Raw genomic sequence first — 16,793 nt, forward strand, 5'->3', positions numbered from 1 at the left:
ATAAACAGACAGATAAATAGATAGATAACTTTGAAAATAAAGAATAAAAACAAAAACATTTCCCCCAAATTGAAAATTGAGCCATTATAGGGTTAAAAAGGATGGGTCTTATCAGCAGGTGTAAGACCTTAGGATCATAAATGAAGCAGTGATCCCACTGCACCTAGTAGTGCCCAAACCCTGTGCCCTCCTAGGGAAATTGTGAATGCTTTAATCCCCGTTCCTGTACTTAGAGTGAACAAACACATGCCTGATAATCCTAAGTATACTTATTTCTTGTGACACTCACCTGACTTGAAGGGAACTACCTCCTCCGAATCTTAGACTTGTCTCACTTAAACTCTTCAACCTTTTGTCTTTTTGTTTGTTTTTCCAGAAGTTCTCAGGTTACCAAGGCCTCCAAATCAAGTGTGCCAGCTGCAGGACCACGATTTCCTGAACAACCTCAACTTTATCCATCCTGGGACCTGAGTGGACAATCCCTTCTGAGCCCCATTTGCCCCTTTTGCAGCAGGAAGTACTTAGAGATGTCGTCGCCCAGTACCCCAAAGATTTGGGTCCATACCTCTTCAGGGGGCAAATGTTAGGTAGCTATCCTAGGGACTGGGGGGTCCATTATGCATGCCCAGAGGGCCAAGGTAGCAGCCCAAGAAGGAGTGGCACACTGTGCGTGCTCAGAGGTTCAGGTTTCCGGCCAGGAAGAGGAGGTACACCTGGGTGAGTGCTGCAACTTGATTGAACCACCAAGGCCAAGTAAATTAAATTCAGCTGCTGGGCTTGACCAGGGTTGCCCACCATGCCTCCCTAATGCTCATAAAACCCACTTGGATGACAATCAGGCTTCTACATGCATTCTTTCTCACGCAGAGCAGAGGACCGAGGTCTGTCTGTCCCCAGAGAGATCTGACAAACCCAGGAAGGCTCTTTGGAGGCAGCAGAACTGGACATGAATGGCTGGTGGATACTGTTCAGATGCAGGACTTTCTACTTAGAAGGGTCTAATCCAGCCTGAGATGATCCTTGAATGAGTCCTCTGCACAGATCTTTTTTTTTAACATTTTATTAGGGGCTCATACAACACTAAACACATTCTATGCATACATCAGTTGTGTAAAGCACATTTGTACATTCATTTCCCTCATTCTCAAAATATCCACTCTCCACCCAAGCCCATGGCCTCAGCTCCTCATTCCCATCCCCACCCCCCATGTGCGCTACCCCTCGCTCATCAATCCTTGGTAATTTACTGATTTTTGTCATATCTTGCACTGTCTGATATCCCCCTTCACCCACTTTTCTGTTGAAGTAAAATGTACATCCTTGTAATCAGTTCCCCGTTTCCAAACTGCCCTCCCTCTTACCCTCTCAGTGTCTTCACTCATAATACTGGTCCTAAAGGACTCATCCACCCTGGATTCCCTGTGTTTCCAGTTGCTATCTGTACCAGTGTACATTCTCTGGTCTAGCCAGATTTGTAAGGTAGAATTGGGGTCATGATAATGGGGGGAGAGAAAGCATTTAGCAACTAGAGGAAAGTTGTGTTTCATCATTGCTATCTCATACCTAGTCTTGGCTCATCTCCTCTCTGAGACCCTTCTGTAAGGTATTGTCCAGTGGTCTGGAAATGGGCTTTGGGTCTCTACCAAGCACTCTTCTCATTCCCAATAAAATGTTTTTGTTCTGATGATGCCTGACACCTGATCCCTTCGAAACCTCGTGATCTCATAGGCTGGTGTGATTATTCCATGTGGGCTTTGTTGCTTCTGAGCTAGGTGGCCGCTTGTTTACATTCAAGCTTTTAAGACCTCAGACGCTATATCTTTTGACAGCTGGGCACCATCAGCTTTGTCTTCAGTGTACCTGTGGGGAAGGTGAGCACCATAGAATGCCAGTTTAATAGAACAAAGTATTCTTGCAATGAGGGAGTACTTGAGTGGAGGCCCAGAGTCCACCTGCTACCTTAATACGAAACCTATAAATATATGGACGTAGGTCTATTTCCCCATGCTCATATATGAATATATTTACATATGGACATACTTTTTTAAAGACCTCTATAACAGGCCCTTGCTTCCTCGCTTGCTCTTCTATTTCCCTTTCATTTTCCTCTTGTGCCCACTGCCATGCTCAGTCTTCCTTTGGGTTTCAGTAATTCTTCTTGGTTCCATTACCCTTGATCCCGCCCTACCAGGCCTCCTACATCTACCCCACCACGGATATGCATGACTTCCTGTTCTCTTGTTTCTGGGTTTCTTAACACCGCTTCCTTTACGCCCACCTCCCTCTTTCCCATGCCCCACACCCCAGAAGTGTTGGTCCTGGGTTTTGTCCTCCAGATTGGACATCCAGCCTATCTAATTTAGACAGACCAGAAAAGGTAATAACATGCACAAAACCAAGACAAGCAACCCAAAAAAACCAAGACAACAAAAATCCAATGACACTAAAAGAAAACAAAACTAACCAAGAAAGAAAAGCTCATAGTTAGTACAAGGACTGTGTGGTGAACTTTAGGAGTGTTTTCCAGTCCAGTCTCTTGGGGCACCGAGCCCTGACCACAAAGTCCACCTTTGGCATTCCCCGGGAACTTTGATGCTGCGTTTTCTAGCGCTTCCGCTGCACTCCCTTAGTGTCATGCCTCGATGTAACAAGATCAGTTCGGGCGCACTTCCCACACTGTGTCTCCACTGTTGTCCCCTCTAGGGCAATGGGTCTTTGAGGGACGTTTCTCATCGTGGGGCTGCCCATGTGGTCTTTTCTGTGGACTGGCTTCTCTGATTGGGAACATCATCCTCAAGGTGTAGTGGGCCAGGATGTGCTCCATTCTCCCCTCCTCCCCCTTGTTCTGCTCTGTGTTCTCTGATCAGATATGTCCCTCTCCGCGAGCTGCAGCTCCGGTGCCATCCTGTGAAATACAATCTTTTGGGGCTACAAGGATGTGGGGGCGTGGGTATCAGCTCAGATCTTTTGAGAGTCCAGGAGATATTGACTGCTCGATGGGCACAGTTCTGTGGGGCACCGTGCTCTTGGTCCAGACGCTGGTTGTGAATATGACTTTGTTGTTAACCAGTTGTGTGTCTCTGGGTCAACTCCTGTGTGTTTTTGAGGGAGTTTTCTCATCTGGAAAGTAAATGTACTGGATTATCCAGAAGCCCATGTCAGCAAGTTATTGAGAGGGGTTAATCAGAGACTGTTTCATATAGTGTGTATCTGCGCGCTGAATTCGAGACCTGGGGTGGCAATTATGAGCTCAGAATAGAGATGGTGTCCAGTAGGTGACCGATGTGGCTCCATATTGAAACAGGAAGCCCACTGTGGAGATTTGATCCTTCCGTTGATGACCACCGGCCACCTAGCCTTCTCCTGCTATAACTGCTTCACTGACTCAGCAGCTGAGCCAGGAGCCAGTGCCATCATAACCAGGTGGCTAACTGGGAGAAAGCGCAGATAGATATTTGTTATCTTGTTGTCTTGGGAAGCCCACCTACCCTCCATGCAAACCTTCTGGTGTGAGTGATCTGTGGAAGGAATCATAGGCTCACAGTAATACACATCTTTCCTTTTGTAAATGTGCCCGTATTCCTTTCTGAACCTGAGAAGGTGGCCCCTGTGTCCACCAAGAAATTTACTGCCTGGCCTCCTATATGGAGTGTTAGCCTGGGTTTTGGCGGCGAAGTGAAACAGAGCCCCGACCCCTTCATGCAGCTCTTCAAGCCTTATTGTCTCTTGCTTGGGTCTTTCTCGTTGCAGATGAGGCCCATCCACTCTAGTGGAGGGTCGTGCACCTCTCCTGGGGTTTTCAAGGCACTGATTTTTCCAGTGTCCTTCTTTCCTGCAGTAGGCACATTGATCCTTCCCCTTGACTTGGCGGTGCCCAGAGGTTAGTGTCTCCGTGAGTGGGCCATGCTCTCCTTTTCCTGAGTCTCTGGGGTCTCTCATGGCAATTCCTAGTATTTTAGCTAGTTTCATTGTCTCTGTCGTGCTAGGGTCATCTCGGTTGTTATATACTCAATGAACCACTTGTATCAAATCACTAAGATTTTTCCCTTGAACCCTTCCCACTTCTCTTTCAGGTCTGAGGCAGACTGACTGAGTCATAAAGGCAATATATATTGCCCTCCTGTTCTCGGGGCCTCCGGGCTGTTAGGGGTATAAAGCCTGTAGGCTTCCATCAGCCACTCTAGAAAGGCAGGCGGACATTCTCTTAGCCTGAAAATTCTCACTGACGTTAGATAAATTTATAGGTTTCCTAGCTCTTCCGCAGAGGGTCATGTGAGAGCAATGGGTGATACCTGGTAAAGTCCTCTGGGCCTTGCTAGGAATTGAGATCCCACATTGTTGGTGTCATGGCCAAAAGAGTTTCTCTCAAGGGGGAGTGCCCGCTCGCTGACCATCAGGTTCACTGACTGCTTACTGGGCCTCTGTCTGGAAGGGCTACCCTCCTCCGTTGTGAACAGCACCTGGAGAAGTTGTTGGCAAGCATTCCAGGTGGGCTGATGAGTATGGAAGTCATACCAGTACTAGTGTGTGTGGGGGGCTGCTTGTTAGGGGTGGGGGTGAGGTTGGGGGGCCGGTGGGGGATGGAGTAACTCAATAAGGGCCTGTTAGAAGTTTTCTATTTCTGGACCCTAGAAACCTTATAGGGCGGGGGTTGAAAGAAAGGGTTTGAAGCCAGCTCTCCCACTCCCAGGGTTCTCCTGCAAAATGGGATAAAGCCGATTAGGGGAGAGAGATGGGGAGGGGAGGGGAGGGGGGGAGGGGAGGGGGGAGGGGTGGGGGAGGGGAGGGGTGAGGGAGGGGAGGGGTGGGGGAGCGGTGAGGGAGGGGAGGGGTGGGGGAGGGTGATGGGGAGGGATGGCCTCCACCTATGTGGTTTTGGGAACTTGGACCGTTTGTTTTTCCGGTCCTTCCATGTTTCCTGAAACCTTGGATACAAGGGCCCTTTCTTTGCGGGAGGGAGTAAGTCTTTTATATTTGCAGGCTTCTTAGTGGCAATGTCAGCCCACACTTGAAGTAACGGGATCAGATCGGGATATCCTGGTTCCCTTTAACCATAACTATGAACTCTTAGTAATAGGGGATGGGAAAACTAGTCTTGCGTGGGTCAATCAGGGACTCCTTCTGCCCCATCACTTTTAAACAAATTGTAGAGTCTCCAAGCTTTTGGGTTGAAACCACATCCTCTTGGTGAATGCCGAGAGCAGGGGTCCTCAAACTACAACCTGTGGGCCACAGGCAGACAGCCGAGGACATTGATCCTTTCTGCCGGGTGTATGTGCCCCATTTATTTTTTTTTTTTGAACTTCAAATCATGATGTGCAGTGTGCACATGAATTTGTTCATAATATTTGTTTTTTTAAACTATAGTCTTTCCTTCAAAAGGCCTGAGGGATAGTGAACTGGCCCCCTGGGTAAACAGTTTAAGGACCCCTGCCCTAAGGTATCCTGGACTTAGGGGTTATTAATCTCCCAGCCCTGAAACATCCCTGAACATTCTACCCGTTGTAGGAGGCACCATGGTAATTTGGACCCCGGGTAATTTACAAGCCTTTACTCCAATTGAACCCAAGAAAATTCAAAATGGCTTAGGCAGTTACTCTATTTTGGTCACTTTTGACTCGTCCTGCACTAGCCCATTATTTCCATTTAACTCTATAACGCGAAGCATGATGTTTTCATAACATTAAAAAATGTATATATTAATACATATATATATATTTATAACTATGAAAGTCCACAACAAAAAGAAAATTTTTTCCCAAAATTAAAATTGAAGCGTTATAGGGTTAAAAAGAAGGATGGGTCTTATCAGCGGGTCCAAGACCTTAGCATCATAAATGAATCAGTGATCCGACTGCACCTAGTAGTGCCCGAACCTGTGCCCTCCTAGGGGAAAATGTGAATGCTTTTATCCCTCTTCCTGTACTTCCAATGAACAAACACACATGTCTGGTAATCCTAAGATTATTTTTGTTTCCTGTGACACTCACCTAATTTCAAGGCCACTGCCACCTCACCAGCTTAGCCTTGTCGTAGTCAAACTGTTAACCTTTTAGACCGTTTGTTTTTCTCAGAAGTTATCGGGTGATTAAAGCTTCTGAACCAAGTGTGCCAGGTCCACGACTACCATCTCCTGGACCACCTCAACCTTATCCATCCTGGATAAAGTTGCCCTCAATGGACAACCCCTCCCAGCAGTGTAGGAAGGGTATGGACCCAAAGCCCCACCTCGCCCCTTTTGCCAGCAGGAAGTAGCTAGAGATGTCGTCGCCCAGTACCCCAAAGATTTGGGTCCATATCTCTTCAGGGGGGCAAATGTTAGGTAGCTATGCTAGGGACTGGGGCATCCGTTATGCATGCCCATAGGGCCAAGATAAGAGCCCAGTTAGCAGAGGCACCCTGTGCATGCTCAGAGGTCCAGATTTCTGGCCATGAAGGGGAGGTCACCTGGGTGGTTCCTGTACCTGGATTGACCAATCTAGGCCATGTAAATTCAATTCAGCCACTGGGGTCGGCCAGACTTGCCCACCACGCCTCCCTAACGCTCAAAGAACTCTCTTGAGTGCAGACCAGGCTTCTGCATGATTTCTCTCTCACTCAGGAAGGCTCTTTGGAGGCAGCTGGGCTGCACATGAGTGGCTGGTGGATACTGTTCAGATGCATGGCTTTCTGCTTGCAAGGGTTTTTGTCTCAGCTGACTGTAAGGGAGGAGGTAGTACGTCTGGATCACAGAGTATCCATGTCCACAAACGAGGCTGCTCATTCCACAGTCCTGGAAGTGCTTTATGAAAACCCTCTGCTTTGCAATGTCACTCCTTGTAGATTAGAGTGGGAGGGGCTGGGACCAAGGTATGCTGCCTCTTACTCCCAGTTGCAGGTTTCTGGATGCTGATTGTATCTCTTACAGCATCAGTTAGTGGGCTTGTTGTCTGCCTCAGGCTTTGTTCACGGAGATCCTCCAGCTAGTTGGTGGTGTGTGTGCATGAGCAGAGGCTTCCTGCCAATCCCCCATGAGTAGTAGAGCTCCCATGGTGTGGACTCCATGAAAGCCTTGCCCAGGCAGCACGCTTACAAAGGAGGGTGGGCCCTGCAGGACAGAGGACCATTCCCCCTGTGGAATGGCCTCAGAGATCCACCTCCCTCTCTGGCCAGCTGCTGGGGCTGTGGGTCCTAAGCATCATGGCTGACTCAGTAATAGACACAGGGTGAGGCGACTCCAGTAGCTGTTTTGACTGGTCTAATCCAGCCTGAGATCATCCTTGCATGAGCCCTCTGCCAAGATTATTTTTGTTTCTTTTATGATCTTTTCATTAGTGGCTCCTACAACACTAACCACAATCCATAAATACATCATCTGTTTGAAGCACATCTGACCATTAATTGACCTCATTATTCTCAAAATCTCCACTCTCCACCCAAGCCCCTGGCCTCAGCTCCTCATTTTTCCCCCGTCAATGCCCGCCACCCATCCCTCATCAATCCTTGGAAATGTACTAATTCTTTTGTCATATTTTCACCCACCTTTCTTTTGAGGTCAATGAAGATCCTTGTAATCGGTTCCCACTTTCCATCCTGCCCGTCCTCCACCCTCCCAGTATCTCCACTCATAACACTGGTAAAGGGCCCATCCACTCTGGATTCCCCGTGTTTGAAATTCCTATCGGTACTAGAATACCTTCTCTAGTTTGGCCAGATTAGTATGGTAGAACTGGGATCATGATAGTGGGGCAAGAGAAAGCATTAAGAACTAGAGGAAAGTTGTGTTTCATCTTTGCTGTCTCTTACCCTGTATTCTTTAATCTCCACTCTGAGATCCTTCTGTAAGGGGATGTCCAGTGCACTGCAAATAGGTTTTGGGTCTATACCCGGCAGTCCCCTCTCATTCTCCATGATAAGATTTTTTTGTTCTCATGATGCCTGTTGCCTTATCCCTTTAAAACTTTGTGATCACACAGGCTGGTGTGCTTTCTCCATGTGGGCTCTGTTGCTTCAGAGCCAGATGGCTGTTTCTTTACCCTCAGGCCTTTAAGACCCCACACGCTATATCTTTAGGTAGCTGGACACCATCGGCTTTCTTCACCACATTTGCTTATGCAGCCGCTTTGTGGTCAGTGATTGTGTAGGGAAGGTGAGCATCTTAGAATGCCAATTTAATAGAACACTGTTATTGCAATGAGGGAGTCCTTGAGCGGAGGCCCTATGTCCATCTGCTACCTTAATACTAAATCTATAAACATATGGACATAGATCTATTTCCCCATGCCCCTTTGTAAATATATGTACATATGTACATGCCTTTATTTAGACGTCTATAACTGGCCCTTGCTTCCCAGCTCACTCTTCTATACCCTTTGATTTTCCTCTTGTGCCCACTGCCATGCTCAGTCTTCCTTTGGGTTTCAGTAATTCCTCTTGGTTACATTACCTTTGATCACGCCCTACCAGGCCTCCTACATCCCCCTCACTACCATTTTCCATCACTTGTTGTACCCTTGTCTCTGGGTTTCTTTACACCACTTCCTTTCCCCCCACCGTGCTCACTCCCATGCCCAATGGAAAGGGCCGGTCACATGTTTACTCCTCCAGATTGTTCATCCAGCCTCTCTTAATTAGACAGACCTGTAAAGGTAATAACATGCACAAAACAAGACTGAGCTAAACCAAGCAGCAAAAAGAAAAAAAAACAAACAAAAATGAAAACAAAACCCAACCCAAATCCAATGACACTAAAAGAAAACAACACTAACGAGAAAGAAAAGTACAAGGACTGTGTGGTGAACTTTAGGAGTGTTTTCCAGTCCAGTCTGTGGGGGCACCGAACCCTGACCACAAAGTCCACCTTTGGCATTCCCCGGGGACTTTGATGCTCCGTTTTCTTACTCTTCCGCTGCACTCTCTTAGTGTCATGCATCGAAGTGGCAGGATCAGTTCGGGCGCAGTTCCCACACTGTGTGTCCAGTGTTGTCCCCTCTAAGGCTATGGGTCTTTGAGGGACGTTTCTCATCGTGGGGCTGCCCATGTGGTCTTCTCTGTGGATGGGCTTCTCTGATTGGGAACATCATCCTCAAGGTGTATTGGGCCAGGGTGTGCTCCATTCTCCCCTCCTCCCCCTTGTTCTGCCCTGTGTTCTCTGATCAGATATGTCCCTCTCCACGAGCTGCAGATCCGGTGCCATCCTGTGAAATACAATCTTTTGGGGCTGCAAGGATGTGGGGGCGTGGGTATCAGCTCAGATCTTTTGAGAGTCCAGGAGATATTGACTGCTCGATGGGCACAGTTCTGTGGGGCACCGTGCTCTTGGTCCAGACGCTGGTTGTGAATATGACTTTGTTGTTAACCAGTTGTGTGTCTCTGGGTCAACTCCTGTTTGTTTTTGAGGGAGTTTTCTCATCTGGAAAGTAAATGTACTGGATTATCCAGAAGCCCATGTCAGCAAGTTATTGAGAGGGGTTAATCAGAGACTGTTTCATATAGTGTGTATCTGCGCGCTGAATTCGAGACCTGGGGTGGCAATTATGAGCACAGAATAGAGATGGTGTCCAGTAGGTGACCGATGTGGCTCCATATTGAAACAGGAAGCCCACTGTGGAGATTTGATCCTTCCGTTGATGACCACCGGCCACCTAGCCTTCTCCTGCTATAACTGCTTCACTGACTCAGCAGCTGAGCCAGGAGCCAGTGCCATCATAACCAGGTGGCTAACTGGGAGAAAGCGCAGATAGATATTTGTTATCTTGTTGTCTTGGGAAGCCCACCTACCCTCCATGCAAACCTTCTGGTGTGAGTGATCTGTGGAAGGAATCATAGGCTCACAGTAATACACATCTTTCCTTTTGTAAATGTGCCCGTATTCCTTTCTGAACCTGAGAAGGTGGCCCCTGTGTCCACCAAGAAATTTACTGCCTGGCCTCCTATATGGAGTGTTAGCCTGGGTTTTGGCGGCGAAGTGAAACAGAGCCCTGACCCCTTCATGCAGCTCTTCAAGCCTTATTGTCTCTTGCTTGGGTCTTTCTCGTTGCAGATGAGGCCCATCCACTCTAGTGGAGGGTCGTGCACCTCTCCTGGGGTTTTCAAGGCACTGATTTTTCCAGTGTCCTTCTTTCCTGCAGTAGGCACATTGATCCTTCCCCTTGACTTGGCGGTGCCCAGAGGTTAGTGTCTCCGTGAGTGGGCCATGCTCTCCTTTTCCTGAGTCTCTGGGGTCTCTCATGGCAATTCCTAGTATTTTAGCTAGTTTCATTGTCTCTGTCGTGCTAGGGTCATCTCGGTTGTTATATACTCAATGAACCACTTGTATCAAATCACTAAGATTTTTCCCTTGAACCCTTCCCACTTCTCTTTCAGGTCTGAGGCAGACTGACTGAGTCATAAAGGCAATATATATTGCCCTCCTGTTCTCGGGGCCTCCGGGCTGTTAGGGGTATAAAGCCTGTAGGCTTCCATCAGCCACTCTAGAAAGGCAGGCGGACATTCTCTTAGCCTGAAAATTCTCACTGACGTTAGATAAATTTATAGGTTTCCTAGCTCTTCCGCAGAGGGTCATGTGAGAGCAATGGGTGATACCTGGTAAAGTCCTCTGGGCCTTGCTAGGAATTGAGATCCCACATTGTTGGTGTCATGGCCAAAAGAGTTTCTCTCAAGGGGGAGTGCCCGCTCGCTGACCATCAGGTTCACTGACTGCTTACTGGGCCTCTGTCTGGAAGGGCTACCCTCCTCCGTTGTGAACAGCACCTGGAGAAGTTGTTGGCAAGCATTCCAGGTGGGCTGATGAGTATGGAAGTCATACCAGTACTAGTGTGTGTGGGGGGCTGCTTGTTAGGGGTGGGGGTGAGGTTGGGGGGCCGGTGGGGGATGGAGTAACTCAATAAGGGCCTGTTAGAAATTTTCTATTTCTGGACCCTAGAAACCTTATAGGGCGGGGGTTGAAAGAAAGGGTTTGAAGCCAGCTCTCCCACTCCCAGGGTTCTCCTGCAAAATGGGATAAAGCCGATTAGGGGAGAGAGATGGGGAGGGGAGGGGAGGGGAGCGGGGGAGGGGAGGGGGGAGGGGTGGGGGAGGGGAGGGGTGAGGGAGGGGGGAGGGGAGGGGTGAGGGAGGGGAGGGGTGGGGGAGCGGTGAGGGAGGGGAGGGGTGGGGGAGGGTGATGGGGAGGGATGGCCTCCACCTATGTGGTTTTGGGAACTTGGACCGTTTGTTTTTCCGGTCCTTCCATGTTTCCTGAAACCTTGGATACAAGGGCCCTTTCTTTGCGGGAGGGAGTAAGTCTTTTATATTTGCAGGCTTCTTAGTGGCAATGTCAGCCCACACTTGAAGTAACGGGATCAGATCGGGATATCCTGGTTCCCTTTAACCATAACTATGAACTCTTAGTAATAGGGGATGGGAAAACTAGTCTTGCGTGGGTCAATCAGGGACTCCTTCTGCCCCATCACTTTTAAACAAATTGTAGAGTCTCCAAGCTTTTGGGTTGAAACCACATCCTCTTGGTGAATGCCGAGAGCAGGGGTCCTCAAACTACAACCTGTGGGCCACAGGCAGACAGCCGAGGACATTGATCCTTTCTGCCGGGTGTATGTGCCCCATTTATTTTTTTTTTTTGAACTTCAAATCATGATGTGCAGTGTGCACATGAATTTGTTCATAATATTTGTTTTTTTAAACTATAGTCTTTCCTTCAAAAGGCCTGAGGGATAGTGAACTGGCCCCCTGGGTAAACAGTTTAAGGACCCCTGCCCTAAGGTATCCTGGACTTAGGGGTTATTAATCTCCCAGCCCTGAAACATCCCTGAACATTCTACCCGTTGTAGGAGGCACCATGGTAATTTGGACCCCGGGTAATTTACAAGCCTTTACTCCAATTGAACCCAAGAAAATTCAAAATGGCTTAGGCAGTTACTCTATTTTGGTCACTTTTGACTCGTCCTGCACTAGCCCATTATTTCCATTTAACTCTATAACGCGAAGCATGATGTTTTCATAACATTAAAAAATGTATATATTAATACATATATATATATATATTTATAACTATGAAAGTCCACAACAAAAAGAAAATTTTTTCCCAAAATTAAAATTGAAGCGTTATAGGGTTAAAAAGAAGGATGGGTCTTATCAGCGGGTCCAAGACCTTAGCATCATAAATGAATCAGTGATCCGACTGCACCTAGTAGTGCCCAAACCTGTGCCCTCCTAGGGGAAAATGTGAATGCTTTTATCCCTCTTCCTGTACTTCCAATGAACAAACACACATGTCTGGTAATCCTAAGATTATTTTTGTTTCCTGTGACACTCACCTAATTTCAAGGCCACTGCCACCTCACCAGCTTAGCCTTGTCGTAGTCAAACTGTTAACCTTTTAGACCGTTTGTTTTTCTCAGAAGTTATCGGGTGATTAAAGCTTCTGAACCAAGTGTGCCAGGTCCACGACTACCATCTCCTGGACCACCTCAACCTTATCCATCCTGGATAAAGTTGCCCTCAATGGACAACCCCTCCCAGCAGTGTAGGAAGGGTATGGACCCAAAGCCCCACCTCGCCCCTTTTGCCAGCAGGAAGTAGCTAGAGATGTCGTCGCCCAGTACCCCAAAGATTTGGGTCCATATCTCTTCAGGGGGGCAAATGTTAGGTAGCTATGCTAGGGACTGGGGCATCCGTTATGCATGCCCATAGGGCCAAGATAAGAGCCCAGTTAGCAGAGGCACCCTGTGCATGCTCAGAGGTCCAGATTTCTGGCCATGAAGGGGAGGTCACCTGGGTGGTTCCTGTACCTGGATTGACCAATCTAGGCCATGTAAATTCAATTCAGCCACTGGGGTCGGCCAGACTTGCCCACCACGCCTCCCTAACGCTCAAAGAACTCTCTTGAGTGCAGACCAGGCTTCTGCATGATTTCTCTCTCACTCAGGAAGGCTCTTTGGAGGCAGCTGGGCTGCACATGAGTGGCTGGTGGATACTGTTCAGATGCATGGCTTTCTGCTTGCAAGGGTTTTTGTCTCAGCTGACTGTAAGGGAGGAGGTAGTACGTCTGGATCACAGAGTATCCATGTCCACAAACGAGGCTGCTCATTCCACAGTCCTGGAAGTGCTTTATGAAAACCCTCTGCTTTGCAATGTCACTCCTTGTAGATTAGAGTGGGAGGGGCTGGGACCAAGGTATGCTGCCTCTTACTCCCAGTTGCAGGTTTCTGGATGCTGATTGTATCTCTTACAGCATCAGTTAGTGGGCTTGTTGTCTGCCTCAGGCTTTGTTCACGGAGATCCTCCAGCTAGTTGGTGGTGTGTGCGCATGAGCAGAGGCTTCCTGCCAATCCCCCATGAGTAGTAGAGCTCCCATGGTGTGGACTCCATGAAAGCCTTGCCCAGGCAGCACGCTTACAAAGGAGGGTGGGCCCTGCAGGACAGAGGACCATTCCCCCTGTGGAATGGCCTCAGAGATCCACCTCCCTCTCTGGCCAGCTGCTGGGGCTGTGGGTCCTAAGCATCATGGCTGACTCAGTAATAGACACAGGGTGAGGCGACTCCAGTAGCTGTTTTGACTGGTCTAATCCAGCCTGAGATCATCCTTGCATGAGCCCTCTGCCAAGATTATTTTTGTTTCTTTTATGATCTTTTCATTAGTGGCTCCTACAACACTAACCACAATCCATAAATACATCAGCTGTTTGAAGCACATCTGACCATTAATTGCCCTCATTATTCTCAAAATCTCCACTCTCCACCCAAGCCCCTGGCCTCAGCTCCTCATTTTTCCCCCGTCAATGCCCGCCACCCATCCCTCATCAATCCTTGGAAATGTACTAATTCTTTTGTCATATTTTCACCCACCTTTCTTTTGAGGTCAATGAAGATCCTTGTAATCGGTTCCCACTTTCCATCCTGCCCGTCCTCCACCCTCCCAGTATCTCCACTCATAACACTGGTAAAGGGCCCATCCACTCTGGATTCCCCGTGTTTGAAATTCCTATCGGTACTAGAATACCTTCTCTAGTTTGGCCAGATTAGTATGGTAGAACTGGGATCATGATAGTGGGGCAAGAGAAAGCATTAAGAACTAGAGGAAAGTTGTGTTTCATCTTTGCTGTCTCATACCCTGTATTCTTTAATCTCCACTCTGAGATCCTTCTGTAAGGGGATGTCCAGTGCACTGCAAATAGGTTTTGGGTCTATACCCGGCAGTCCCCTCTCATTCTCCATGATAAGATTTTTTTGTTCTCATGATGCCTGTTGCCTTATCCCTTTAAAACTTTGTGATCACACAGGCTGGTATGCTTTCTCCATGTGGGCTCTGTTGCTTCAGAGCCAGACGGCTGTTTCTTTACCCTCAGGCCTTTAAGACCCCACACGCTATATCTTTAGGTAGCTGGACACCATCGGCTTTCTTCACCACATTTGCTTATGCAGCCGCTTTGTGGTCAGTGATTGTGTAGGGAAGGTGAGCATCTTAGAATGCCAATTTAATAGAACAGTGTTATTGCAATGAGGGAGTCCTTGAGCGGAGGCCCTATGTCCATCTGCTACCTTAATACTAAATCTATAAACATATGGACATAGATCTATTTCCCCATGCCCCTTTGTAAATATATGTACATATGTACATGCCTTTATTTAGACGTCTATAACTGGCCCTTGCTTCCCAGCTCACTCTTCTATACCCTTTGATTTTCCTCTTGTGCCCACTGCCATGCTCAGTCTTCCTTTGGGTTTCAGTAATTCCTCTTGGTTACATTACCTTTGATCACGCCCTACCAGGCCTCCTACATCCCCCTCACTACCATTTTCCATCACTTGTTGTACCCTTGTCTCTGGGTTTCTTTACACCACTTCCTTTCCCCCCACCGTGCTCACTCCCATGCCCAATGGAAAGGGCCGGTCACAAGTTTACTCCTCCAGATTGTTCATCCAGCCTCTCTTAATTAGACAGACCTGTAAAGGTAATAACATGCACAAAACAAGACTGAGCTAAACCAAGCAGCAAAAAGAAAAAAAAAACAAACAAAAATGAAAACAAAACCCAACCCAAATCCAATGACACTAAAAGAAAACAACACTAACCAGAAAGAAAAGTACAAGGACTGTGTGGTGAACTTTAGGAGTGTTTTCCAGTCCAGTCTGTGGGGGCACCGAACCCTGACCACAAAGTCCACCTTTGGCATTCCCCGGGGACTTTGATGCTCCGTTTTCTTACTCTTCCGCTGCACTCTCTTAGTGTCATGCATCGAAGTGGCAGGATCAGTTCGGGCGCAGTTCCCACACTGTGTGTCCAGTGTTGTCCCCTCTAAGGCTATGGGTCTTTGAGGGACGTTTCTCATCGTGGGGCTGCCCATGTGGTCTTCTCTGTGGATTGGCTTCTCTGATTGGGAACATCATCCTCAAGGTGTATTGGGCCAGGGTGTGCTCCATTCTCCCCTCCTCCCCCTTGTTCTGCCCTGTGTTCTCTGATCAGATATGTCCCTCTCCACGAGCTGCAGATCCGGTGCCATCCTGTGAAATACAATCTTTTGGGGCTGCAAGGATGTGGGGGCGTGGGTATCAGCTCAGATCTTTTGAGAGTCCAGGAGATATTGACTGCTCGATGGGCACAGTTCTGTGGGGCACCGTGCTCTTGGTCCAGACGCTGGTTGTGAATATGACTTTGTTGTTAACCAGTTGTGTGTCTCTGGGTCAACTCCCGTGTGTTTTTGAGTGAGTTTTCTAATCTGCAAAGTAAATGTACAGGATTATCCAGACTCCCATGTCAGCAAGTTATCGAGAGGGGTTAATCAGAGACTGTTTCATATAGTGTGTACCTGCGCGCCGCATTCTAGACCTGTGATGGCAATTATGAGCTCAGGATAGAGATGGTGTCCAGCAGGTAACATACGTGGCTCCATATTGAAACAGGAAGCCCACTGTTGAGATTTGGTCCTTCCGTCGATGGCCACTGGCCACCTAGCCTTCTCCTGCTATAACTGCTTCACTGGCTCAGCAGCTGAGCCAGGAGCCAGTGCCATCATAACCAGGTGGCTAACTGGTACAATTGCCAGATAGATATTTGTTATCTTGTTGTCTTGGGAAACCCACCTACCCTCCATGCAAACCTTCTGGTGTGAGTTATCTGTGGAAGGAATCATAGGCTCACAGTAATTCACATCTTTCTTCTTGAAAATGTGCCCATATTCCTTTCTGAACCTGACAAGGTGGCCCCTGTGTCCACCAAGAAATTTACTGCCTGGTCTCCTACTTGGAGAGTTAGCCTGGGCTTTTGGCGGCGAAGTGAAACAGAGCCCTGACCACTTCATTTAGCTTCTTCAAGCATTATTGTCTCTTGCTTGGGTCTTTCTACGTGCAGATGAGGCCCATCCACTCTAGTGGAGGGTCGTGCACCTCTCCTGGGGTTTTCAAGGCACTGATTTTTCCAGTGTCCTTCTTTCCTGCAGTAGGCACATTGGTCCTTCCCCATGGCTTGGCAGTGCCCACAGGTTAGTCTCTCCGTGAGTGGGCCATGCTCTCCTTTTCCTGAGTCTCTGGGGTATCTCATGGCAATTACGATTATTTTAGCTAGCTTCTTTGTCTCTGTCGTACTAGGGTCATCTCTGTTGGTATACACTCAATGAGCCACTTGTACCAAATCGCCAAGATTTTTCCCTTCAAACCCTTCCCACTTCTTTGTCATGTCTGAGGCAGACTGACTGAGTCATAAAGGCAGTACTTATTGCCCTCCTGTTCTCGGGGGCTCTGGGCCGTTAGGGGTATAAAGCCCGTAGGCTTCAATCAGCCACTCTAGAAAGGCAGGCGGACATTCTCTTATAGGAACC

This window comes from Tenrec ecaudatus, assembly GCF_050624435.1.
Source record: "Tenrec ecaudatus isolate mTenEca1 chromosome 5 unlocalized genomic scaffold, mTenEca1.hap1 SUPER_5_unloc_5, whole genome shotgun sequence".
NCBI classification, from domain to species: Eukaryota; Metazoa; Chordata; class Mammalia; order Afrosoricida; family Tenrecidae; genus Tenrec; species Tenrec ecaudatus.